This window comes from Manis javanica, chromosome 2 (genome assembly GCF_040802235.1).
Source record: "Manis javanica isolate MJ-LG chromosome 2, MJ_LKY, whole genome shotgun sequence".
Classification (NCBI taxonomy): domain Eukaryota; kingdom Metazoa; phylum Chordata; class Mammalia; order Pholidota; family Manidae; genus Manis; species Manis javanica.
This window is the reverse complement of record NC_133157.1, coordinates 114,331,463-114,358,996: the sequence shown is the minus strand read 5'-3', so window position 1 is coordinate 114,358,996 and position 27,534 is coordinate 114,331,463. Positions and strand designations below refer to the sequence as shown.

At 35.3% G+C, this 27,534-nt stretch overlaps 1 protein-coding gene and 1 long non-coding RNA gene across 2 annotated transcripts in view; one reads left to right on the top strand and one right to left on the bottom strand.

The window, feature by feature from the left end:
• Positions 1-8,733, bottom strand: part of LOC140847809 (uncharacterized) — a 43,043-nt gene extending 34,310 nt beyond the window's left edge. Inside the window, exon 1 of the long non-coding RNA XR_012128001.1 lies at positions 8,587-8,733. This is a non-coding gene — a long non-coding RNA (uncharacterized lncRNA). The remainder of the gene's footprint in view (positions 1-8,586) is intronic.
• The window catches only part of LOC140848091 (uncharacterized), a 29,630-nt gene extending 2,365 nt beyond the window's left edge, over positions 1-27,265 (top strand). Inside the window, exons 5-8 of the mRNA XM_073230374.1 lie at positions 11,264-11,448; positions 14,089-14,220; positions 26,239-26,351; positions 26,936-27,265. The gene's annotated coding sequence lies outside the window, so the exon portion shown is untranslated. The remainder of the gene's footprint in view (positions 1-11,263; positions 11,449-14,088; positions 14,221-26,238; positions 26,352-26,935) is intronic.
• The last annotated feature ends 269 nt before the right edge of the window (positions 27,266-27,534 follow it).

Here is a 27,534-nt window from a genome sequence, read left to right as displayed (position 1 = left end):
GTATATCTTAGATTCTATAAATGTTAATTATATAAAGTTTGATGGAAAATGTTTTATCATTTTAATAATTTCTCCAATGTTAGTGCTCTAAACTATTTCCAACTTTTTGTTTGTTTGTTTGTTTAATCTTTACAAACAAGGATACCTGCATTAGTTTTTTTGCCTGGATTACATATACTTTGTAATTACATGTAACTTGAAAGATTGTATCTAACAAGCTCCCTTTTCTTGCTAATAGAAAACAAACTCAGCTGTCCGTTAGAGGGCAAATAGAAGAATGGGGCAAATAGGCTTTCAAACTTAATTCACAGAGACCCTTTACCACTCTGGGGAGTCAGCAACTTCAAATTGGGAAGCAGTGCTCTTTTGAACTGAAATCATCTATCATTAAACATCAAATTTCTACCATGGACTTTGACATGGTTTGTTTCTTGACTGTACCATTTACCAGCATTATGACCTGAAGAACTCTCTTTGATCCTCAGTCTTTTTTTCTGAAAGTGAGGGCTACACGTAATGCCTTTCTGAGGGCTTCTATGAGCATTTAAGGTTACTGATATAATGCATGTGAAACTCTGGTACCTGTTCTATGATAAACAGTCAGAAAATGTTATTCATTTTTTTTGTTGCCTAAAACCTCTCCATATGGATAGGTCTATGTTTATTGGCTATTTCTTAACAAAGAACAACAAGAAAAAAATCATGTAGATGTCATAGGCTGATACTGATGAAGGCTGAATTTGGCCTTCAGATGTTTATTTGTGTCAGCTTAGTGCTTTACAATTGTTTACAAATGTTTTAAACTTAGTAACTTTTGAATAAATTCCCAGAATCCTAGCTTCCCCTGAAAAACAAGAGGACTGGCAAGGCAGGGCTCGAAGCTGCTGGCAGCTGAAGCCAGGATGTGGTTGCCCACTTCGGAGGCGGCATACATGCTCCTCTTTGCCACAGTACCTCCACTCGCTGCTTTTACCTTATCCAGACCTGCTGCGCTCATGTATTTCACCTCCTGTGCCCCTGCAGACCTTTCAGTTTGTGATTTCTGACTCAGACGATGTACCTTACTAATTTGAACAGGAGTTATGTGACCAAAACTATAACCTGACTTCCATCCTTCAAAAAAGGAGGAAAGTAATCCTGTATGACAGTTAATGAAGCATTTCTTCCTAAAACTCATTGGACACAATATCAACTCTGAGAATTAGTTCTGACATGCATTATTATTCCAGTTTACAGCTGTGGACATTGAAGCTTGTAGGTTTGTACTAAAGCTTAAAATTTCTGATAAAGATTTTTGAATTCTCATTAATACCACTTTTTAAGTATGGAGAAATTTTCTAGGAAATGATAGCTTTTCTTTTGGTTCTAGTATTTATTTTAAGCAAGTACTTTTATCTCCATAATTACAAAGTAAGAAAATTAGTGGTAGAAAATAGAATACATGTGTAGAAAGACAAAGTAGACCTTTTTTCTCCTCTCTACAAAACATTTTTGAGCAAATCAAAAGGAACAAAACATTGATTATGGCTCATTTAAAACACCGTGCATGTAACTAGACAAAGTCTGTTTTAAACCATATTTATTGCCTGTGTTAGGGGTAAGCTGAAAAGGATATGTGTCTAGCTCATCTGGTCTGTAGTTACATTGCATCAGAGATTTCTTTGAGTCTGTGTTTTAGAGTTCTGTGGGAAAAGAGATAACCAGCACTTGTTTGGTAATTCATCCTGGTGTCTCCAGAAGGTGGTTTTATATAGCAAACTCACTTTTTCACAAGCTTCTTTAAACCAGGAAGGCTTAATTTTATTACTTCATAATCAAACCAGGAAAGTAATTGATATAATACATTAAAATCGGAAATAGTTCATTTGTGGGTATAGTAACTCTATGTGATCCTGAAGGTATGTGAGTATGTATGAAGGAAGTTCAAACCAGCCATGCAGAGTGGGAGAAGCCCCCGGGCAAAGATAACAGGAGGTCCTGCAGCAGAAAAGGGTTTTCAGTGTCCCAAGACCTATCAGAAGGCAGTTGAGGCTGAAGTCACTGTGAGTGGTAAAAAAGAATGGAGGATGAGTTTAGGGAGGTCAGAAAGGGCCAGCTTTGATTCAGGGTCTGCAGGACATAGTAAGAATGTGGATTTTGAAGAATATTTAACAGGAAAATAATTTCATCTGATTTCTGTGTTGAGATCATTCTGGCTGCTCTGTGCAGAGATAAGTTCTATAGTGAACCAGTTCAACATTTCAGGATGTCTCCCACATCACAGGCAGGCACGCCTTTTGAATTTAACATAAACCTTATGTGATGCGGTTTGAACAGCTTGACAGAAGTGGGTGCCTAAAGGGAAGGATCTTCCAATAATGTTCTACAGTAAACAAATGATGAATGTTTTTGAAAGTGAGAATCACAATATTAAAATATTTCTTGATTTCGAGTAAAGCCATCTGTTACTTTCTCTGTGTGTTTTATATGAAAGGCAAATTGCATTTTCATTGAGAAATGGTATTCTCTATGTATTTTCAAAAGTTTACAATCTGATTGACATTTGTGTTATATTAGAAAGGAAGATGTGCTTGTGTTCATTTATGAGGCAGTAATCCCTAAATTGGATTTCTAGCCCCTTTTCACTGATAAATTTGGTTATTATATCTAAAAGATTAAAAGATACTTGGAGAGAATGATTTTCTGCTGTAAATTTATGTACTCTCCTTAGATATTATGTGAATTAAGAATTGTTAGGAGATAAGAGTATGAAGGCGCATTAATGCAAACATTGTGAGAAAAGTAATTTTCATTTTTCTGTTATTTTCTTTCGCTAATATTACTTCTGAGAAATTGTCCATTTAATATCAGTTTTAAAGTTTATTGATAAAAAGTTATGTTATCTTTTTCATCTCTACTGTAATTTGTCAGTCTCTTCATCCTTAATATTGCTCATCTCTACCTTCTCTCTTGTTTTTTATTTCTTGATTAGTCTTGACAGATGTTTGTCTATTATAAAAAATTCTCTTTGCAGAGCTGTTGTATTAGTTTCCTATCATCTTTTTTCTCTATAATGTCTTCCTTTAATTTCTACTCTTACCTTCCTTTTTTCTCTACTCTTTGGTTTTATTCTATAATTGTCTCATTTTTAGTATTTCTTCCTTTCTAATACAAAATTTGAGGCTAATGTTTTCCTAAATGTGCTGCTTTAGCTGTATCCCATAAACTTTCATGAGTAGTATTCCCATTATTATTTAGGTCAAAGTCTATTTTAAAATTGTGAGTATATTTCCTCTTTGGCTCCTGAATTGCTTAGTAGTGCCTTTTAAAGTATCTAATTGCATGGATTTTTAAAAAAAATCTTGTAATTGATTTCTTACTTAATTATATTGCAGTCATATGTGCTTATGAAAAATATTTATCCATTTGTAGATATAGGCTATCGTGTATCCCAGGATATCCATTAAATTCTCCTTGTTAATCATGTTGTTTTAATTTTACTTATCATTAAGAACTTTTTTGTCCACTTGATCCAAAAATCACTGAGAAAGTCTTTTAAAATCTCCTTCTAACATTGTGATTTTCTCTATTTTTCTTTATATTTCTTTCAGTTCTTATTTTATGTATTTTGGGGCTCTGTATTGAGCTTTTATATTTTCTTGCAAAATCAAATCTTTTGATTATTATGTAATGAACCTTTTTACCTCTAATAAATATTTTTGCCTTAAAGTATATTTTATCTGATGTTAATCTAGTGATACTCACTTTCTTTTGTTGAGTATTTATATATACCACTATTTTACTTCCATTCTATTACCGACTGTGTGATTCTCTTGCAAACAGCCTATAGCTATTAGTTTCTGTCTTTTCTCTAGTAAGTTTGGTCCATTTACAATAATTGTGATTACTGGTAAACTTATAATTATTTCTACTGTTTTCTCATACTTTCTATTTCTCCTGCTTTTCCTGTGCTTCCTTTATTCTCCTTTTCTGAGGTTTTTGATTGAATGAGTTTGTTATCATCAGTTTTTCTCCTCTAATTTTTTGGAAGCTATACAGGTATTTTGAGGTTCTAGGGTATAATATATATTTTCTTTGTCAATCTACCTAAAGACTGATCAATTTTGTTTCTCTCTCTGAAGAATCAACTCTTGGTTTTGTTGATTATTCCTTATTGTTTTTCTGTTCTGTATTTATCTCTGCTCTAATCTTTATTATTTCTTTCCTTTTGTTATCTTTGGGTTTAATTTGTTCCTTTTATTCTAATTCTAGTTCTAGGATATAAAGTTAGGTCATGGGTTTGAGATTTTTCCTTCTAAAAATATCTTTTTATTTATTTATTTATTTATTGGAATAAAGTTGATATGCAATATTATATTCGTTTCAAATGTACAACATAGTGAATCAATAATTATCTACATTACTAACTGCTCATCACAAGTGTAGTTACTCCCATTACCATACCAAGATTTTACAACATTATTGGTTATATTCTCTATATTTCCATTCCTATGACTAATTTATTTTATTTTATTTTTTGATCTATTTGTATCAGAGGGTTTTACTTATTTATTTTTCCCAGTATATTTTTATTGAATTATAGTTGGTATACAACATAATATTGGTTTAGAGTATACAGCATAGGGAGTAAACAATTATATACATTACTAAGTGCTCAACACAATGAATTAGTTAGCATCTGTTAACATAAAGCTTTTACAACTATAAATTTGCCTCTTGGCACTGCTTTTGTTACATCCCATAAATTTTACTATGCTGTATTTTTGTTTGTTGCCAGATATGTTCTAATTTTCCATGTGATTTTTTTGTATGATGAATCAGTTGTTTAGTTGTATGCTGTTTAATATCCACATATTTGTGGATTTTCTACTGATGTAAGTCCTAAAGGAAGTGAGGGAGTAAGCTGCGTAGATACCTGGAGAAAAAGCAATCCAGGCAGAAGGAAGAGCCAGCTTGGGAGATAATCCCTGCTGTGTTTTAGAATGAGTAGAAAGGTAGTTTGGTTATTTTAGTAAAAAAGAATTAAGTGCAGGTTTACAAAAACAATCAGAATAATTTGTTGAGATAAATATTAATATCCTGAAGTAAGATTCATTGTATTATGGTCTTTTTTCTATCACGAAAGAACCCCAGCAATTCAATATATAATAAATCAATTCAAAGAGATGATTCTTCATTTTTAAAATGTAGCTTTATAAGTACCTTTACAGAATTATGGTAAATATATATATCAAAATACAGTAATATGCATGAAAAACAGTTTTTTAGCTTACCTAATCATATAATTAAAAACTTAATTGTGTGTTTTAGTTTTATGAGGGACAGAATTACTTTTTATTTCATGAGTGCTAAAGGACTAGAAAAATGTGAACATTCATTGCTATGTAAAATGCAATTTACTACAATCATGAAATAATCAGTTGTTTACTAACTGTGACATTTTACTTTATTCTTAAAGAATAAAAAGCTATGTAGTGGAAAGAATAGTATAGGAGTCAGAAGACTTGCTTCTATTCTAATTCTTGAAGTTCTTTAATGTTTAATTTTGAGGAAGTCATTTTACATTTCATTTTATTTACTCATTGGGAGTTTTGTTTGTTTTAAATGAGATTCGACTAGGTGTATTCTGTTCCCAAAATGCCTGTGCTTTTGTCATTCTGTGATTATTGTTTTATAATGTGTTACAGTAATGCACTGCCTTAATTATATGTCATACTGCAAACTTTTAAAGAGGAAATTGTATTTTGGACAAACTCCTGTTCATGTTTAATGTTCAGCTCCAATACTGCCTATTTTATATATCTTTTCATGATCACTTAAGATTAGTTGTTTCTTCATCTGGGCTTCTATGGTACTTTATACCTATTTCCATTTCTCTTTCATAATATATTGCAGCTACATATTTATTTATCTATCCTTGAGTTGCCTATTTTGGAATTCTCACAACTTTAAAATACTTTTCATGTATTTGGTGTCTAGTCGTTTTTTAGCTGGATTCTCATGCCTGTATGTTGAAAGGCCAGTAGTTAATACACCAGAAATTAAAATTGTGTTCAATAACATTGCCATTTGAAAGGTAACATTCTATATAATGAATGTTTCTCCTAGTTGAAAACTCCTATTTCAGGCATTTAACAAGATTTAATTTGGTCTTTTGGTCTAACTTTTACATTACATGGATGGCATAAATGCTTATTTGCATGACTCAAGTAGACAGATGTAAGAAGTAGTTATCTTGTCATTGATTATGAAATCACTAAAGTGGATGATTATTACTGATTACCTCCTACTTATCCCTTTGCATTTTGGATCAAAGGCACATATTTCATAAAGATTAAGTCTTCCAAGGACTATTCATAAGTGTGTTTTTACATAGGGATGTAATTTTTAGCAGGCATTCATAGCCATTTACTGCATGGTGTGCCTGTAAGTATGATGAATCAGAGTATGATCCTTATTTTGTTTAGATTTTCAAATTCCTTTCATCTAATCACCTAATCTAATCTTTATTTCTCCCCCTCATTTAAAAACAGTTTTTAAAGAACCATACTGATGCATCTATTCAACAGCTACATATTTAATATCTACTACTTGCCAGACATAGAGTTAGGCATTATTAGATTTGAAATTGAACAGATAGATATAGATAAGGTCTCTGTTGTCAGAATTAAAAGGTAAAGAAACATTTGCCCATTTAGCCAGCATTTACTAATTGCATACTGTGTGCTAGACATTGTTCTGGAAATTGTGGACACAGTAGTAAAAATAACAAAGTCTATATACTCTCTTGTAGCTTACATTCTAATGGAGAAATAACTATGTGGGGAAGGTTGGTCAGGAATGGCCTTCCCAAGAAAGTGATGTTTGTGCTAAGATCTGAAGGCTGCCATAGGACAACAGGAGAAGACTAGTTGAGGCCAAACAGTGGTTACCAAAGATAGATAATGAGAACGGATTCATGTTTGATGCACATTGTTTTGTAGTTTTTGAAATGAGAAGATTAAGGAATTTTTTTTAATAATAACATAATTTTTAAATTAAGGATTAAGAGCATTTTGCAAAGAAAATCTCCCATAAGGAAGCACTCTGTTAATTTTACTTCAAAAATAAAAGCATCTGTAATTTTCTTTTTATATCTACTACTATTGCTATTTTTTTAAATGCGAAAAAGTACTTTTATCTGTTTTGAATTAATTATTAGTTTCCTAGTCTTTAAAAACTGGGAATAATTCTACCTTCTCCTTGTTCTTGAATTAAATGAAACACAGTGGAGTGGGTGAGAAGAGAAGGGACCCAAAATGACTGCAATTGAAATCAATCCAGTGGAATTTGTTCAACAACCGTTCTGTGGAAAGGTCGCCATGTGCCAGGTACTGAGCTGGGTGGCATCTGTCCCTGGTCTTAAGGTAGGGAGGAAAATGGATGAGGAAGCAAACCACAATATATTGTAGAAAGTACTGTATTACAAATATGTATAAAGCACTGGGGTTCCAGCTAGTAAAGCACTGAATGAGGGAATGAGGGGCTAAAGGTAGAGTCAAGGAAATTTACAGAGGGAGTAATAATGGTGCTGTGCTTTCAAGGAATAATGGCCAGATGGACAAGGGGTTGGTATGTCAGGCAGAAGAATGAGAGGATATACAATGACATAGAGAGTGAAGGGCGTATGCACTGAGACAATAGCAAATATCAGGCTGGTATAGCCTGGTCCTAGATTTCATGGAGAAGTGATTGGGTATCTAATCAGAAAAGTAGATGGAGCCCCTATCACATGCTGAAGGCTATTTTATGACCTGCTGAGAAGTTTAAATTTGTAGCTATCGGCAGTGGGAAATCATCACAGTTGGGTGTGTTTTTTTTAAACCATTTTAAAGTGTGTAATTCGATTTTATTTAGTACATTGTGCAGCCATTCCACCTATTTCCAAAAGAAAACTTTGGACTCATTAAGCAGTCACTCCTTATTCCTCCCTCCTTGTTTTCTGTCTCTGTAGCTTGGGCTATTCTGGATATTTCTATACGTAAAACCATACAGTACATTGCCTTTTCTGTCTGGCTTCTTTCACTTAATGTGTGTTCATGGTTCATCCATATTATAGCATATGCCAGCACATCTTTTCTTTTGATGGCCAAATAATGTTCCATTATACAGGCACACCATATTTTGTTTATCCAGTTATCAGTTGATGGACATGTGGGTTGTATCCACCTTTTGCGAATATGAATAGTGCTGCTACGAACATTCATGAAGATTTAGTTTGAGTATGTTTTCACTCTTCTGGATATATTCCTAGGAGTGGAACTGCTGGGACATTTGGTAATTCTATGTTTAACTTATTGAGGAATACATCAGACAGATCTTTAATCGAAGAAAAGGCATGATAAGATTTTAGTTTAGAAAGATAAATGTACTGAATAGATATTTAAGAAAGAAGATCGTACAGAGCTCCTCAAAGATCCACCAAATAGCTATTCATTTGCTCCTTCCTACATTCCCTTCTTTCCTGCCTGCTCTCTCCTTTTTTTCTTTTCAAACCTACAAATTGGAATACAATCTGGTGGTCCAAATATATGTCCACCCACATACCTTGTGACTCTAAACATCTTCTGAGGCGTCTGTGCTAAAATTCTGCTAGTTCAGCCCATATGCAGCGGTTCAGATTGTTTTCTTGCTTTGAAATTCCTGCTCTAGAGAAGTATCTTTAGATACTTTAATAAATATTAATGCTTCAATAAATAGGTCTCTTGGTTTCAAATGAGAGGTCCTAGAGGAGCACAACTGTTCCATCAGGAAACCTGAGGTGCACTGGAGTGGTTGGTCTCGAACATTCCTGCCAAGATGACTGGGCTCCACGTGAACACCCACCCGTTCCCTCCACCCCACTCCTCCAAACACAGGATCATTCGCGGCCAAACAACCGCTTCCTCGGGTGGCCTCCCGGGTTTCTCATTTTGAAAGCAAACAATTCACAGAATTTCAAGGACATTCAAGCCCAACACAGACATGAATAAAGCATTGCTTGGTTTCTCAAATGTTGAATATTTGCCTCTATCAGCACATCAGGACATAGGCAATAGCAGAGGGATTCACTCATTCTCTTTCTCAAAGTTGTCATGGTGACAGATGCGCTTGGAAGTTGTAGTGATGGTCACTCAGTTATCAGTCAAGGGATCGGGATGAAATGTGTTGCTCCTGTTGTTATTTTCTGAGGCAGCCCTTTGACCAGCAAAGCTTCCTTGGCATCAATAGTTATCTGCCAGAAGGGCCTTTCAGGATGGGGTGTGATGTCCCGGTCGATGCCCAGGAAGTAGCACTTCCTCCAGAGGCCCGAGTAGGTGGCGAAGAGCGGCCGGCCGCCCTCGGCGTCCAGCCCGCCGAGCCCCAGCAGCGAGCGCCAGGCCTCGGCGTCGGCGCGCCCGGAGCCGCCCGGCAGCCGCCGGCGCCCCAGGGGGGGCGCGTCCCGCAGCGGCAGGTGCGACAGCGGCAGCAGGCGGTTCTTCTGGTCCGGCGGGTCGGCGCCGGCGCGGCTGCGCTCGCAGCTCTCCTTGTGGCGCCGGGGGTCGGTCTCGCACCAGTGGTCGGTGAAGATGGCCGCGACCAGCAGCCCCAGGGAGCAGAGGCCGAGGCCGAGGCTGAGCGCGGTGACGAGCGCCCGCGGCCCCATGGCTTCCCGCCCCTCCGCAGCCGCCGCTGGGCTCGCGCGCCGCCGCCAGACACTGAAGATTAAGGAATTTATCATGGATTTTATTTTTTAATTATTAAGTGAGGGCATCAGTTGGGAAGTTTTGTGGGAGAGGGCGGGCAAGCAATGAGAGAACAATTTGGAGAGAGAGGTCACTGTGAGGCAGTCACTGCAGAGAGAAGCAGGTATGCAAACCAGGGACATGCAGTGGGACTGCTGGGCAGTGTTGAGGGTCTACTTGTTAATCGTGAGTTTGAAGGGAAACTAGTCAACCTGGTTGTGTGGTTTTTCCAGCTACGTCACAGGTGTAGAGAAGATGTAAGGTTTAACCAGAGTTGGGGTTTTTTTACTCCAGGAGACTGGCCCTGGAGAGAGAGCAGAACAAGAGTGTTGATGAATTATGAAACATAATTCAAAAAGTAGAATTTAGAGTGGGGAAGCAGAAAATGAAGAAGAATGGAGGCTGAGGAAAGTTGATGGATATAAAGAAAGTGAGGAATCCATCCATGGATTGGAGGCATGGATACTGCAGTGGCACTCTGTTCTCATTTTCTGGTGTGACTATATGCCCAGCACGGGGCACAGTGCTTGAAATAATTAGGAGAATATGGCCAATGAGGTCAGATGACTTTAAAAAGGAAATTTTGCACAGAACCTGAAACAACTTCCCAGATTTCTTGATTTCCGAGTAGTGCTTTTAACCTTTTACATCCTTGCTATATTGCATTTAGCCATTTGTATGAAATTACTAAAAAAAGGAACGGCTCCCAGAACTTCTGGTGGCCATCACATCATTTTCTGGTATGATATAAGCAGTATGGAGATGGGCGTTCAACCCAAATGGGCTTGAGAGTGGTCCCATTTGGAGGAAGTCCTGTCTAAGCTGGAGTTTTGAAAGATAAGAAGGAGTTAGAAGATTGCTAAGAAACCACAGGCAGAAATGGGAGGGAATAGTGTATACAGAGATCCTCAGGCAAGAAAGAAATGACCTGAAGGATCCCAGGTGGCTGGTTCAGAGTGTCTGAGAGAAGAAATGTTGAGATACAAGACTAGGAAATAATAAGGGCCATATTTTAAAGGACCTAGTAGGTTATGTTAAAAGAAATTCCATCCCAAAAGCAATGCATGGGCTCAGTGTTGGGTTTTGCCTAGAGCAGGACTGTAAGACGCAATCACTTTAACATATGGGATTTGCTTTGATGAAGAAGTTGAATTTTAGCATTTCTAAGATGCATTCTAAAATTCTTTGATTCATTATATTAATACCTAAATATAAAGCATTACATCAAAATGAGTTAAATATCATCCTCATATTTTAATCTGAAAAGAATTTTAATAGCAATTAATATGGGACTATAATAAACATAAAGTAAAGCCCTACTTGGAAAGTCTTATTAAACTTATATTCATCTGTTTGCCAAAAGAATGAAAATTAAAATTTCCTGTGACTCTGAGTACATTTGGTTACTGCTGTGTATCTTCTTCCATCATATCAGTGAAAATATTAGGTGATTTCCCATGAGTTTGTGTACCATTTAATATCCCTGATCAAATGTAGATGAAACTACTTTTTGTCTCCAGTGCTTTAGACTTTTGAGATGCTTCCATTAATTGGAAAAACGATCATCTTTGATAAGTTCCCTGATCCTTCAGATACATGGGAAATCACCGAAACCATTGGCAAAGGAACTTACGGGAAAGTTTTTAAACTGTTGAAGAAGAAAAATGGCCAAAGAGCAGCAGTCAAAATTATGGATCCAATTCATGTAAGTTACATTACTTTTTTCCCCACTAATTAACTTTGTTTTTATCTGTATTGAATAGCTAAAAGTCTGTAGGCATATTATCTTGATTTATTTGTCACAGCATCAATTAGAACCTGAAGAAAATGTAAAAAGAAAGTCTACTTACTTTTTCCTCATTTATCTGCTTAACATCTATTATGGGGCCAATAAATACTTGATAAGTGAATAAATATAAAATACAAATAATTACATAAATATAGCTCTCAACAGCTCAAGTTGGTTTAATATGATTTTAGATTTCAAAAATTGTAAAATACAGTCGCATGGGTCTAGAAGTATTCCTCAAATATCATTTTGGCCAGACCTTTTCTTCTTGCCTTTATTTAGGTTTCAGGTAGAATTTTCTCTCAAGCTAAGTCAGAAATGTTTTTTAAAAATTAAATATCTTTCAGAGAAGGGATGTTAATGTTCAGGTTTGCTTAAATGTTTCTAAAGCAGAAATGGTGTATAATCAGGGTAAAGTTCCTTGTGACAAACTGGATTTCAGGTTTAGTCCTCATGGCCTATTTGTAAGTGATGCCCCAGTGGAATCTTCCTTTGATTTTTTCGGAATAGCAGTTGTGATAAGGGATCCTACGAAGCCTTGCCTTTACCTTAAAGAGCATGAGGAGATTGACAAGATTCTTTTCTGGGGATGAAAGCTGGCCATTTGGAAGCATTTTCAGCTCCTGGGAAAAAAGTGGCTCCCCCATGGCATACTGTGAGCCAGAATGACTCAGCCATCACATAATCCCCCAACGGTTATGGAGAGAACCTTCTCCAATTACTTGATGGTTGTACATGATGGGACTGTGGTTTGACCAAGTGATGTCATATGTGTGGTGAGGACACGGAGTCCTAGACCTTGTCACAGCTCTTACATGAACAAACATACAACAGTGCAAAAGGTCCTGGACCTCTGTTCATCTTACGGTTGCTCTTTATTTTTTGATAGTTTATTTCTACTAAACCCATTATAACCACAGTGGTTCATGTATTTTGAGCAGAGAGGGAGAGTGGGGTTTTATTCTTAAGTAATAACTTAGATACACTGGAGGAAAAAAAATGAGAAATACTATGCTCAGATTAACTGATACTGAAGGTCTTCATATTCCCCTATAGAAAGTTCTGACCATTTAAACTGAGAGAAGAGAGACACAAATAAGCTGCATCAAAGTGACTGTACCTCCTGCCTCCAGTCTTTGTAGCTACAGGTTGGGATTCATGGTGGCAACAAAAAGGCCTTCCCCTAGATCTCAGTGTCTGTCCCCACAATTAGGGTTTCTCTCCCATTTCCCTGCTTCTTAATGGAGAAGAATGAGTGGTTTACAGATTCATGAATCCACTATTCTTTCATAATGTACTCTTGTTGGTGTACTACTATCTTATAAACCATGTTTTGTTTTATTGTTTTATTGAAACATAGTGAGTTCATAACTGTAGTATGAAGTTTGTTCTATGGCTGCTTTCATTCTTCTCATAGTACATATATACCTTTCTAGGAATTATTTATTTACTCTTCATCATGTCCCAAGTTGAATAAAAAATATTTATAACCATGATATTATAATCTTAATCAAATAAGTTTAAATGCACCCAAGCATTTTACAGAATGACTTTTTTATTAAAAGGATCCTACTATTATGAATTTTTAACTAGAAATTTCTTTCCAAGAAAGAGATGAAATGAACAGAATTAGAAGATAGTAAGTGGGCTGCTTGTCTCGAGCCTGCCCGCACTCCCTTCTTGAGTGTGTACTTCACTTTATTAAACTATTCTTTGTTTGTAAAAAAAGAAGGTAATAAGTAGTAGACTTTGAATCTAGACCTGCATCTTTTGCTAACTAGCTCTGTGACTTTAACTTCTCTGAGCTTTAGTTTGTTCCTCTCAAATTAGAGCTCTGGTCCATAACTCTTTACAGCTCTGTGATTGCATGGTTCTGTCTTCAAACAGTGTGGACACTAGATGTTACTGTAAAAACAGTTTAAGCTTTCTCTCATCTATTATTCTGTGAGTTGTTTCATGTATTGTGTTTTTCTAGAAACATGACTAAAGTGTCTATCTTGCATTTTTCTTGAACAGATAGCAACCTCTTCTATTTCTGGTAAATGCACCTTTAGCTAACTAAAAGCTATATGCCATCTTCCATAATTTAACTCTATTTTACTTTTTTGGAAAGGTGGGAATTTATTGCTTATATGACTAGTATTTGAAAGCTTCTAAATATCCTGTATTTCAAAAACAAAATGAACCAACTAAGAGTTTTTTTTTCAGATCAGTGGCTTTGCCATTGAAACAAAATTAATACTACAAAGAAAGGAAAATCATCTGGAGTAGTTCTCCATGCATGTTTCTTTCTAAGTGCATACAAAAATAATATTTTATTTATTCCTTTTTAAGTCAGTGAGATTAACACAATCAGAGATGTATTTGATTAGCAAGAAAATTGCAATCTCTCCCCATAAACAATGTTATGAGAAATTTCAATACATAATACTGAGAACAAGAAAAACTATTAAGACCTTGCTTTGACAAAATTCTGTATTGGTAGTCTATAATAGGTTTCTTTGACATTAATCGTGCTTTTCTCATAGTTCTCTTCCTATGACTTTTTGAAAATAGGACATCGATGAAGAGATTGAAGTGGAGTATAACATACTAAAAGCACTTTCTGACCACCCTAATGTTAAATTTTACGGGATGAACTTTAAGAAGGACGAAATAAATGGAGATAAGCTGTGGCTGGTTCTTGAGGTAAGTGTTCCACATGATTTTATAGTTGGATGTTTACAGTGTGGTATAGGAATGACTTAATGTTTATGTAACATTGACACCATAAAGCAGTTCTTCTAGAATGTTCCTTACTGGTCACATCCTCAGTAAAATGTGTCCAATTCTGGCCTTGTCATCTTAAGACACATAAGGAAATTAAAGATAAGCCACAAAGACTATTAAATATAAAAGAGGAGAAAATATCTTCACAATAAAAGACTAAAGAAACTAGGGTTATTTTCTTTGCAGAAGAACAAGCCTAAAAGGGACTTCATTTTAATATTTACTTATTCATCCATATTTTGTTCAACTAACACATGATAGAGGCTCAGTGCCAGGTGCTAGAAAATAAGAGGAAATTAGTGTCAGTGAGGCTTCATTAGACAAAAATGGTGAGCTGTGATTTTCTTTTTCTGTCTTCATTGAATACTAATGACATAAAGTACAGAACCGGGTATTTACATTTATGGGGTAAAAATATACCCTATTAGAAATGGTGTTGAATTCTTAAAAAGTTGTCCCCAAAGAACTGTAGAGTGTGTCTTTTCAAGTCCCAAGGATTGGTTTGGACAATTCTAATGTAGGAGTACTAAAAGGTATCCCTCTAAGGTAGCTGCCAGCCCTAGAACAATGTGCTTTTTCTAATTTTCATTGAATATTATTATTCAAGAGGTAATCTTTCATTCTAATAAAATTCATAAGAAGTTTTAAAGGTTGCTTTTATCCAACTAAAGACTAGTAGAACCTTTTTTTAACCACTGTAATGGCATATTTTGTGTCCATTATGATGTTATTAGCATTTAATTATTGTATTTCTTTCAGAATGTTCTATTGGTTTTCCTGCAGGGAAATGATAATCACTATTAATTATAATGTTTCCATACATTATATATATATATATATTTTTAATTATGGTTTTTAAGTGATTCTACAAGTAATGGATGATCATAGTAGAAAACACTTTACACTATACAAAGAACCACTTGTAACATTTTATGAATTTACTTCATCCTTTTTTGTATGTTTAAAATGATTGGCAATATTATTTATGAAATTTTTTTCACTTAATATAATTCCATATAGACAATCATTTTTATCTTTCTCAAAATAAATACATTGATGTTGTTAATTAAAAGCAAATATAACCAAAATGCTTGTACTGTAGAGCAATAATAATGTAGGTGCACCTTCTCCTGAGCAGGTGATGTACCTGGAAATCTATGGCTGAGCTCTGCTCTTTCATTTTGTAATCTGTACTCTGAAATTTGGCAGGGTCCTTAAATTGTACTTCTGGAGTCCTGTATCCCCCTGCTCCATTCTGGAGGTCTGCCATCTGACCTCTCTGATAGCTCTCTGCTGTGCCCTTGGGTGGAATCAAGTTTCCTGGGCCTCCTGGCCTCCTCTTTGCAGGTTTGCTCTCTGTCTGGCCCATCATGTAGTAGTATGCACCATACACTCATTATCCACTGCCCTGGTGTCACCACATCTTGAGTCCCTTCCATTCAGTTTCTCTAGGGAATGAAACTTCCGTCTCTTGCCTGGGTGTGTGTGACAGAGGAGGGCCCAGGCAGGCTCCTAGATGTGGGGTAAGAAAGTGTCAGCACTTTGATTAGAGACTTCCAAAGGATCCCTTGCTTTCTGCTCCTCCTCTTCCAACTCTGCCTCCACTTTCACTATTAACTAGCTCTTCTTGGGCTGATCTGCTCAGGTGACCTCAGAGTAGCCCTCAGCTAGTACTTCAGCATGCAGCTGCCCCTGCATCGCTAAACCAGTTGTCACTAGGTTATCTGCTTTCCATACTGAAAAATTTTGTTGAAATTCCTTGTCCACTGCTCTCCTTTTTTCTTGTGGTTTATACTTTTAAAATATTCTTTTGCTATCGTTTTAATGAAGATTTATAGTGAGAGGAAATAAATTTATCTGTTAAATCTGCCACCTTTAGTTGAACCATAGAGCGTTTCATAGTTGTAAAGTATTTTCAAGAAGTTTTTCAAAATCTGAAACTGTGTATTAAAGTATTTTATAGAAGTTTAAAGATTTTTTAAAATAACCAGTTGTGCTCTTTAAAAATAGGCAATTTATTATGATGGCAGAATCATTTTGATTTCTCAAGTTTAAGATAGCTTTGTTTTTAGTTGAATTACACATAAAGACAAAGCAAAGCTTTTACTGATCTAAACTTAAATAATAGTACACAAATTATGAACTTAGACTATTTTGTCTTATGTCAGTGGAGAATTCTTAAAAATTTACTTTCGTGTTTGTGTTTGCATATTTGAGATGTAATGGTGTACAAATCTTAATGTAGCCTCGAATATAAAATTTTTTATCATTATTTCCTTCAAAACTTTTTCAATAATTATTTTTTTTCCATGCAAAATCATTTACAGTTTAACATTTGAATGGAGATTCAGGTATTCTGCCTAATGGGCCTGGGCACAAGGTATAAATCTCTGTCCAGAGATTAAAATATTGAATGAGACCGATCATTGTCTTTTATGCCTGTCAAATCCCTGTTCTAATTATATTGTTATTTCTCAGTATTGTCACTTGGGATTAGGGGAGAGTTGGAAACTCTGGATTATAGTTAATGTCCTTTTGAGAGAGTAGAAAAGGTTGATTAAAATGGTTTTAGAATATCCAGTACAAGTGAAGCAGTTTCCTGATATAATGAATCAGTAGAGAATTAATATCTTCTTTGAACTTTGTCCTTCTATTTTATTATCAGGTGGAAGTATTGGAAATATTCCAAAGTGACTTGAGGAAAAAGAATATACGGTAGTTTACTAAAATAGTATTTCAGAAATCTTATGTAACTGAACTTAAAAAGTAGTGAAAGAAGAGCATAAAGAAAGCACAAAATTGGCAAACTGTATGTAAGATAATTGATTTGCATATGTAAATTAGGCTAATTACATGTACACATAAGTGGCTCAAGGTGCAATTATCTGATTTATAAACATGAATGGTGCAGGTGCTGCTTTAGAGGCTTGTTCAGAAAACTGGCTTGTGACATCAATACTTTGTTCTACAAAATGACTAATTATACTTCTTTGGTAATAAAGCCCAAATAAGTTATTTTACCCAAGGACACAAATGAGTGGCCAAAGAGAGAGGTTGTAATATTATACAGAAAGTCATTTTATCAGTGCCGGGCTTCAACATGTATCTCCACAGAGAGGGTGTCCTGGAGGGGTGATCAATCGGTGTTACACCCTGTTATTAGCTTGGCCTGTGGGGAGGCTACACCTGCTCAAACTCCTGCTCAGTGACTTTTCCCCATGAAAAATCATTTTATTTATATTTCGATCCAGAATTGAAATCCTAAGAAAAATATTTCCCCAGCTCTTGCTGGGCGGCCTGTTTTCTTTATTATTAAGTCATGATTTTTAATTATTCTTCCACTTTGATACAATTTTTCTCTTTCCTGTATTTTTCCTTCATTTTGTTATACTCTTTGATCATGAGTGCTATACAAAGCCCTGTTTAGCAAAATTTCCTTATAAATTCTCTGTATGTTCATTTTCAGACTCTATTGCCCATATTTATTAAAAGAGCGCTAGTTGCCCTCTGAAATTCTAGTCACACGCTTATAATGAAACTAATAAGAGAAGGGAAAGAAAGTTTTCTGTGGGAACTGATTTTTTTTTTTTTTTACAGAATGCCTGTGGGAGTTTTATTGTCACTTACATCTTAGGTTCTCCTAGTGATATAGGCATAAGGGGAGAACTACCTTTTTTTTTTTTACTTACAAAATACTATACTTACATGATTTTTTTGAAATACCATACTTACATTAATTTCTGCTTATTGCTGCCATATTTCTTGATGACATGCTTTTTAAACTATCGATACCTCTTTTGGCTTTGCATTTTCTTTAAGTCCTAATGTGTGGTGTTGAGGGTCAGTGGCCAGGTTGGAGGGAAACCTGAGGAGGTGGGAGTTGGTTAGGTTTCTGTATGTTTATCACTGAGCTGAGAGACTTAACAGAGTCAAAATTGAATTAAATCAGTCTATTATTAAGCATTTGCCACTGAAAAAACAAGGGGAAAACAAATTTACCTGCAATTTTCCTTCTTGGTTAGATGAACAGCCACAGTGCAATCATGTAAGGAAAGCAGTCTTTGTTCCAGGGACTGTTTATGTGGGACTTCAGCCGTAAGGGAGCCAAAATTCAGAGTTCGGATATCTTTCTGTTAAGGGACCTTTTCCCTCATAATCCAGTCTTTACTGTAATTACTCCTTTCACAGTGGTCCTGCAGACTGTATTCTGTTATTTATCTGAGTTAGTCCTGATTTGTTCACTCTTTTAATAGTGACATTGCTTTCTGTCATTGCTTTCCAATTATAACAATTTCTGTCTTTAAAATTATATCCCTTCCAAGAAATCAAATACTGGAAATTACAGGTGGCACTTGGAAGCACAAAAATTAGGCAGATAGTCATAAAGGCTCTCAAATGCACATTTCAGGTAATTGAAGTGGTTTTCATAGATATAAATACTGCTTTCATCTGTCATGTGTAGTTCTGTTTTTATACTTACATCTAGTAAGATAAGATTTGTCATTAAAAAAAGAAACATAGGGTGACAGAAAGAAAATAAGTTAGAATAAGTGAATAAGTGGCTGCTATTTGTTTAGTTATTAACCCTCTGATGTTTCTGCCCTGGAGATAACATGTCCACAGAAGGGGACATGAAGCCGCTGCAGGCTTGTCTATGTGGGAGGTCGCGGAATCAGGGCAGGATTGGGAAGCCGGGCTTCTGGATTGCTCTAATAGCATAGCATTGTTCCTTCCTTCCTGTAGCTGTGCACAATTGCAGTGGAGGAGCAGACTGAGGGGATGGTTCCTTTTATGTTCATAGGGCTGAAACAACCATTCCCAGCTCTCATATAAAAGGCTGTTATTTGGTGGACTTGCAGCATAGCAGATAGCCAATTACCTAGAGTCATTTCATTTTATTTTCTGTTTAAAGGACAAGTTGGAAAACCAGGCTAAATGTACTTCCTTACACTCATCTAACCCAGGAAATATATAAATACTATATGTCATATTTGTGAATCTTTCTTCCCTAGCCATACTTAATTCTTCTAATAGCATCAGCTCCCTGAAGAGGAGTGCAAGTATAGTATTATTTCAGGGGGAAAAAGTCAAGGGACCCGAAGTGTTTTGCTGTTTAGTGAATCAATATATTTTTACCATATACATTGAAATATTTCATGTGAGTTCCTTTTTTATCATCAATTTCTTGTTGCTAACATTATCAATGTTTATGGTGTTTTCCTAAGAATTTTAAAACCTGTTAGGGTGAGGGAACTGTTTAATATCTTGATTTAGTGGTTACATCATTGCATACAATTGCCAAAACACATCCCACTGCATACTTAAATGAGTCAATTATGTTATATGTCAATAGTGCCTTAAAATACTGCTTCCAGTTTACACATTAGAAAAGTAATGTGAAAATTATGTGTATTACAAAACTATACATTAGAAAATACCTATCAGGTGATGGTACCATTTTCATTAGTATTTTCTCAGGAAGTTTTTGGAATGCAGAATTTGGTATGTTTTATTGACATTAGGTCAAACATGTCAAACTTTGAAGAGGTACCTTCCATACCATGTGAAAAGATGGCCTTCTGTTATTGTGTGAGTGTGTGTGTGTGCACTCATGTGCATGCGCACATGCATGCATAAGGGTACAGAACATAAGTGTATTCACCCAGTTACTTATTAATTTCATAAATGTTATCTGTCACTTCTAGCCAGGCCCAAGTAGAGTGACCTATACCTGTTAGTGCTCCTATCTGTGCTGGTAGGGTTTGCACGTTCAGCGGAGAGTGTGTCATCATAAGGCTTATAGTCTAATGGGGGAGAAAGACAATTTAAAAGAAATAAATATATAACTATATGTATGTATTAATGCTATAGGGAGTATAAATGGGCTATTAATAAAGATGAAAGGAATGACCAACGAAAAGAGAAGTGAAAGGAGGGCTGAGTAGGTAACATTTCAGTCTGCCACCTGAAAAAATAGGATAGTTTTTATACTTTTATTCTTTAATATATCTTCCAAATACTCTGATGCTAGGAATCACTCCTGTCTCAAACCCACTGAAGCAAAATCTTCAAGAATGACATTTTAAAAACTAGTTTTTAAACAAATGCTAAGTTGATTCTTTTTAAAAGAAAATTTGGAAAACATTGTCAAAGGTTCTCAAATTTCAGTGTGCATAAAAATGATCTGAGACTTCTGCTTCTGGCTATTGCAATAACGTGTCATCATGTTGTACCAAAATTAGCTAGAAAACTGGATAAAATGTATTTTTAAAAACACAATACTTCTCAGACATTAGAAAAGAGATAGCTTAGGCCTGTGACATTGAAAAAAGAAAATCAATGAGGAGAATTCTACAGTCACCTCATTTTCATTGTTAGAGGCAGTAAAGATCAAGGAAGGAATTCCCAAGGAGATCACAGCAGTCTTATTAAACTGAAAAGATTGGAAAGGTAGTTGTAGCTGAAATTTGCAGAAAAGAGGGAGTTAAGGAAGAAGAAAGTGCCAGAAATCTGCCTGGGGACTCCCATGAGTCTTTGACCAAAAACCAAGCTCAATAGGTAGAGGGCAAGACTTCAGGCAGTTGGACAAAGAACAATCACCAGGGAGAGAATTACAGAAGCTATAATCGAAACAACTACCAGAGTTTGTGCAGGGTTGAGAGATGCTTGAGAAACTTTGTTAAACACCTGAAGCAGTTAGTAGAGACCCCTAGAAAGGTTATGTTTTAGGGGAAGGGCTAAACTAGATGTAAAGAGCTACCCTAAACCCACCCCAAAAACTATAAAAACAAGTCTTCAAAGGTTCAATTTGGTCCACAAGTAAATTAACTGCTTGCCAGAGCCACATTTAACATTCATTAATGGAAAACAATAAAGCCCAAACATTCAAATATAAATTTAATAACATCCAATATCTAATAAAAATTATTAGATATGTGAAGAGGCAGGAATATGTCATCCATTATCAGAAGAACAATCAATCAATAGAAACAGACCCACCAAATAAGCTAAAATAAAATGACCAAGATGATGGAGTTAGCAGGTAAGGACTTCAAAACAATTATAAATATGCTCAAGGATCTCAAGGAAAATCTGAACATAATGTTGAAAGAAATGGAAACTATAGAAAAGAACTGAAATGTAACTTCTCGATGGAAAAAAAATACAGTATCTATAGTGAAAAATGCACAATATCGAGTTTTACGGCAGATTAGACATGGAAGAAAAGATCAGTGAACTTAAAGACAGGAAAATAGAAGCTGCCCAGACTGAGCACTGAGAGAAAAAAAAGAATGAGGAAAAAAGCCCATTTGACCATAGTATATTATGTAGTATTCTAATCTACTTGTAACTGCAGTCTGAGAACTGGGGTGGCTGGGGGGCGGGGTGGTGGGGGTAGGGGAAGATACAATATTTAAGTAAATAGTGGCTAAAATTTTTCTGAATTTGGTAAACACTAAAAAGCCACAGCTCTAAGAAGCTCAAAATCCCACATGTAGAATAAACTAAAACCACTCTAAGATGTGTCACAATTAAGATGCTGAACATTAATAATGAAAATTATAAAAATATCAAGAGGAAAAAGGTCACATTACATGTAGAGATCAAAGATCAGAGTAGCCACTAATTTTTGAAAACGAGTGCAATAGAATGACATCATTAATGCAATGCAATAGAATGGTATCTTCTCAGCTTGCCTCTTCTGGCATGGACCCATGCGTTGCGAGCAAGCTGGGATGTGGGTGATGGGCACCCCGTTATTCTTGGCCTGCCACTCCTGAGTTAGGAATCCATTGTATGAATGGAGGCTAGGTAGAGGGATGGAGTCCCCCACACGCTCTAGGAATTTAGCTCTGCAGTACAGAGTTGGGAGAGGGGGTGAGAAGTGCTGGTGGTCTCCCCATCCCAGGAAGCTACTGTAGACCTTGGATGAATCTGGAGGGACAGGAAACCCAGTCTTCTTGGCAACACTCACCCAGAGTGAGTTGGGAGGTGGAGGAAGAGAGTGGCTCAAGTGCACAGAGTCTTGCTGTTCCTACCAAGATTTAGGTATATTCTTGAGTGCTTCTTGATTTGCTGTATATCCTTTACAACAGTTTCCAAAGACTTTAAGTGGTTGTTCATTTTTATAATTTTCATTTGTTATGATTGTTTCACTGCTGATGGGTCCACAGAATTCTTCATAGCACCATTCTGAGAAAAAGAATCCTATGAAGTCTTTACAAAAGAACTAATGATCTTGTGTTTTGTGTGAGGCCAGCATTATATTGACAAAGGAAGGCAAAGACATTGGAAGAAAAAATTATAACATTCCAGATGAATGTATATACAACAATTCTTCACCAAATACTAATGAATAAAATCCAGTAATATATAAAATGTTAATGTATCATGACTGGAGTTTATCCCAGGAATGCAAATTTACTAAAACATTAAAGTAAGTTTGTTAAATATTAAAATTCACTGCATCATAATTCACTGCATTAACAGAATCAAAGAGCAAAAAAATCATGAAAAACATACCAAAATTCAACACGCTTTTGTGATAAACATTCTTAGCTCACTAGGAGGAGATGGAAATTTCACCTAACAAAGTGCATTACCCAGTTTTTTTTAAAAGTAAGCAAAAGTTTGGACTCTTCACAAAAACATATAAAATATGTTCAATATCTTTAGTGAAGTTCCAATTAAAACCACGGTGAAACTACTAGTACACACTCAATGTCTAAAAGTAAAGACTGATAAAACAGTATTGGTGAGATTGTGGAGCAAGCTGAACTTTTACACATTGCTTACGCAGTGTGAAATTGCACAATCACATTGGAAAGAGTACAACAGTGTCTTTAACATTACACATACATTTACCATATGATCGAGGTTTCACCTGTGGGCATTTACTAAAAACTAGTTTCTAGAAAAAGATTCAGACATCAGTGATGGTAGCACTTTTATAAAATAAGCAAAGTAAAAACAAGAATGAATATTGCAAAAATAGAGTTTCTGCTTTTGTGGCCTCACACAGAAAATGGGCAGATGAAGCGAAAGGCCTTAGAAACATTCCTAAAATAAAAAAACAATGAAGTCAGGAAGCCTTCCCCTACCAAATATAATTCTTGTTAAGAAGCTATAGTTATTGACATAGTAGATATTGATGCAGGAAAAGTCAGATAGGTGTACAAAATGGATAAAGAGTCCAGAAATAGATCCATAAAGATCTATTTATAGATAAGATAAAGAAAAATGGAAAAACAACTAAAGTCAGGAATACCAACTGCAGAAATTAGCAGCCCTTCTTCAGAAATAGGAGTAAAAATCACATATGCTTTCCCAACATAGTAAAGACAGAGTGCATTCAGAAAATTTACAAAGGCTGTCTTGGGACAGTAACTGTAATGGTCTGTTTATAGAAAAGCATCCCTTTTGATTTAGGGCTTTTTGAAAAAAATGTTTGACTACAGCTTCAGTAGAGAATTCATTTTCACTGCTGCTCTGTTATTTAATTAGTGTAACTCTGGTTTAAGAAAATTATGCTTCAGTTTTGTTTGATTAAGGAATGTTAAGGGCTTAAAATAGCTTTGTGCTGCAAAGTTATACTTAACAGTTTTTCAGTCTTCTGTTACAAATCCTTCTTTTAGTCTTAGTGATTTAAGAATTGTGTAGACTGTTTATGATGTATTCATTCACCTGGATGCCATTCTTTTAAAAGGGAAATATAACATCATTTGTATTTTTAAAAATCTGTTGCCTAGATCAAAAACATTTACACTTCATTTTATATCTTTTAATCCTTCATATTCATGGAAAAAAATGTACTTGAGTTAAATATTTTTTTCTTTTGCAGGGAAGGCATTTTATGCTAGTTGAGCAAATTTTAATTTCATCCAAGAGCATATTTGAAATTTTACTAATTCTAAATGAGGATTTAGAAAATTCATGACGTGATTTCATTTTATTCATCTTTAGAAAGAGTTCAGATACAAATTAAACATTGCAAAGGGATAACAACAATAAAATCAGGGAGAGAACATTAAGAAAAAAGTTGATGAATTTGAGTCTCCCCTCTCCCCCCAATAAAGTAAATTTCTTTATTGCAGAAGATGCCATAACCAATTTAAATGTACGAAAATAACCTAGAGGAGACTTTTTGTCAACATATATGAAGGCAGATTCTCTGTCATTAAAACTTTTATTTTTTTCCCTTCAACTTGATGTTATCAGTCTGTCTGTGAAATGCTACAGTGCTGGCTCATAATTATCCACAGAACTATAATTCAAGACCTAGCATATAATCCAGGCAATTATAGCTCTAATTTAGAGTTTTTCAAACTTGGCACTGTTGACATCAATGGCAGATTGTTCAGTGCAATGTTGGCAGCACCCCTGAGCTCCCAGTGCCAGTAGCATCTAGTCCTGACATTCAGAGATACCTCCAAGCAAAATCATCCTTGGGGCAAAATCATCCCTGTTTGAAAACCACTGTTAGCTGTATTTTAAGCCCAGCAAGGGCAAAAGGTGCTCTGTCTGCCTTCGATCCATGTTAGCACTTGTCTTGGTGCTTTATACATAGTAACAATTCAGGAAATATTTGTTGAATATAAAGAAATAAAGAATAATTCTTCTAGAAATATTTTCTTAACCAAAAACGCTATTACAGCAGCAGCTTATGTTATCAAGAATAATTTCTGCATTAGTGCCTCACTTATGAGAAAATGTGTTGAATATAAAATGCAACCATGAGTAGGATAATTTGCTTCTGAAACAGTATTATAGGGGGCCTATCATAACTTATATTAATTCTTTATTGCTCCATTGTTATTTTAAGACTTTTACAAAAATTCTTGATGCTGGCACAGCTAGATTTTTTTTTAATTAATGGACTTTATTTTTTGGACAGTTTTAGGTTTGTGGAAACATTGAGCAGTCGGTACAGAGTTCCCATAAACTCCTGATCCCCAGTTTTAACAAGTAGTAACATTTTGCAATTATATGGTATATTTGTTACAGTTGATGAGCCAATAATGATACATTATCAACCCAAGTCCATAGTTTACATTAAGGTTTGTTTTTGTGTTGTTTATTTTGTGAATTTTTAGACTATTTTTTTTAAAAGCAATTTTAGATTGCAAGACCACAGATAAGAACCCCAAAGAGAGGTGGGGAGAAATGCAAAAAAGCTAAAGATCAGAGATTAGGGGATCCAGTACCCAGGGGTCACAGCTTCATCGGGACACCGTTTACTGACTTATCTGCCCTCTCAAATTCCTCTGCTAATACCAGTGTTTCTTTGTTCTTCAAATCGGAAGCTCCTTGAAAGTTTCCTGTGGGATTTACTGTTACCTAACACTGGTTAATCTGAAGGTGAAAACCTCCCTTATCATGTTCTTCCCTCTTGTTTTTCCATTAGATTCCCCTACTTGGGGAGGAGGCTAAAAAACCTGAGAAACATATTTAAACACAGTTTTCTAGAATGTTAATTGTGATCCTTACTTCAATACACTCTGAAATTTTGCCAGAAAGGAGGCATGTTTTAAAATTAATGCACATATAAAATAGTACATAGCCATGTTTGGAAGTCATAGAATCTACTGCACTATTAAGCTATCAGAACTCAAAAATAGTTTTACGCTCTAGATCCTAATATTTGGTATGAATTTGTAGAATCATGATTCTTGTCCTTGAATTCAAAAACCAAGCCCGTGTGTCTCCAGATTCTCTTCTAAAAAGTAATGCATATGAAAATTGTGTTCAAGTCACTAATTGTTCACTCATGCAAGTTTATATATTCATTTGATTAATGAAACCATATAGATGATGGAAGTAATCATTTGAAACAAAAAATTGCAACAATGTTTAAAAGTATTTTCAGGAAAGCTTTCATAGCATGTACTTAAGATGTCATATCTATTTTAATATATATCTTGAAATATGTTTTTATAGCTATGCAATGAAGGATCGGTGACTGATCTCGCAAAAGCCTTCCTGCCTTCCTGAAAAAGGGCGAAAGAATGAGTGAGCCCATAATTGCCTGTATTTTGCGTGAAGCACTATTGGTAAGGCCATTTAAATTGTTTGTGTGTTAGTTATTGGGCATTCTTGTTAAATAAAAAATGTGGATCCTAGTTTTAGAAAAAATCATTACATTAGTATTTATTGGTGCAAGAGTATATGCAAAATCTGAAATGCTTAGCATAAGAAATTCCTTTTTTCCATTCAAAATCTACCCTCTTTTGTTAACAGAACGCTGAGTTCTGATTTCCTAAGTGCATTTCAGTGATTGTAATTGTGATGAAGGTAGCTAATTTTTGTTTTTTTACTAATAGTTAGGTTTTTATTTGCCCATTATTTAAAAGAAGTTTATAGAATGTTCTTTTTCTATTGAGATCAACACTCTTTTAATAAACTATTTGATAGGAGCCAAGGGTATACTCTGGTTTTAGAAATTTTTATATAGTCCAAAGTACAAATGATGTACTTTGATTGAGCTAATTCAGTGTGAAACATTTAAGAATGTTTGAGTGTTAAATCTTAACATGTATTTCCTATTAATTTTGCACAAATGCATCCACCTAAAAATTTGTTGTTTTTGTTGTTTGATGTTTTCTTTAAAAGTCATTATGTATTTCCCACCTTTTAGGGACTTCAGCATTTGCATAGCAATTTTTGAAAAAAATGTTTGACTACAGCTTCAGTAGAGAATTCATTTCCCAGCATCTCCCACCTGGGATACCTGCTGCACAGGAGATGTATAAGTACTTAACCTCTTTGCCAACACATTCAAAGCCCAGACTGCAGATCCGACAGCCTGAGTTCAAATCCTGACTCTTCTACTTTCTAGCCATGTGACCTTTAGCAAGTTAGTCCCCCTCCCAGAGCCTGGTTTGTTGTCTATAAAATGGGATAATAATACCATCTATTTTATTTGGTTGTGGGGAAGATTAAATAAATTAATAATGTAAAGCACTTACAGCATATCTAGTATCTAATACTCATTCTGTAAGCATGATCTGCTGTTATTATTACTATGGCCTTCCCCTCCCCATCTGTCTCTCTCTCCCTCTATAATGTGGGTCAGACAAAAGATCCTGTCTTCTTAGGTTTTGCATCGCTAGTGTCTCACACTTGCCTGCTATATGCTCAGTAAATATCACATTGTATTATGGGTAGAAGAGGGTGTAGTCATGGAAATTCACTTGCTTTACTAAAAAATATAGCTGTGCGCTTTTGAAAATCCTA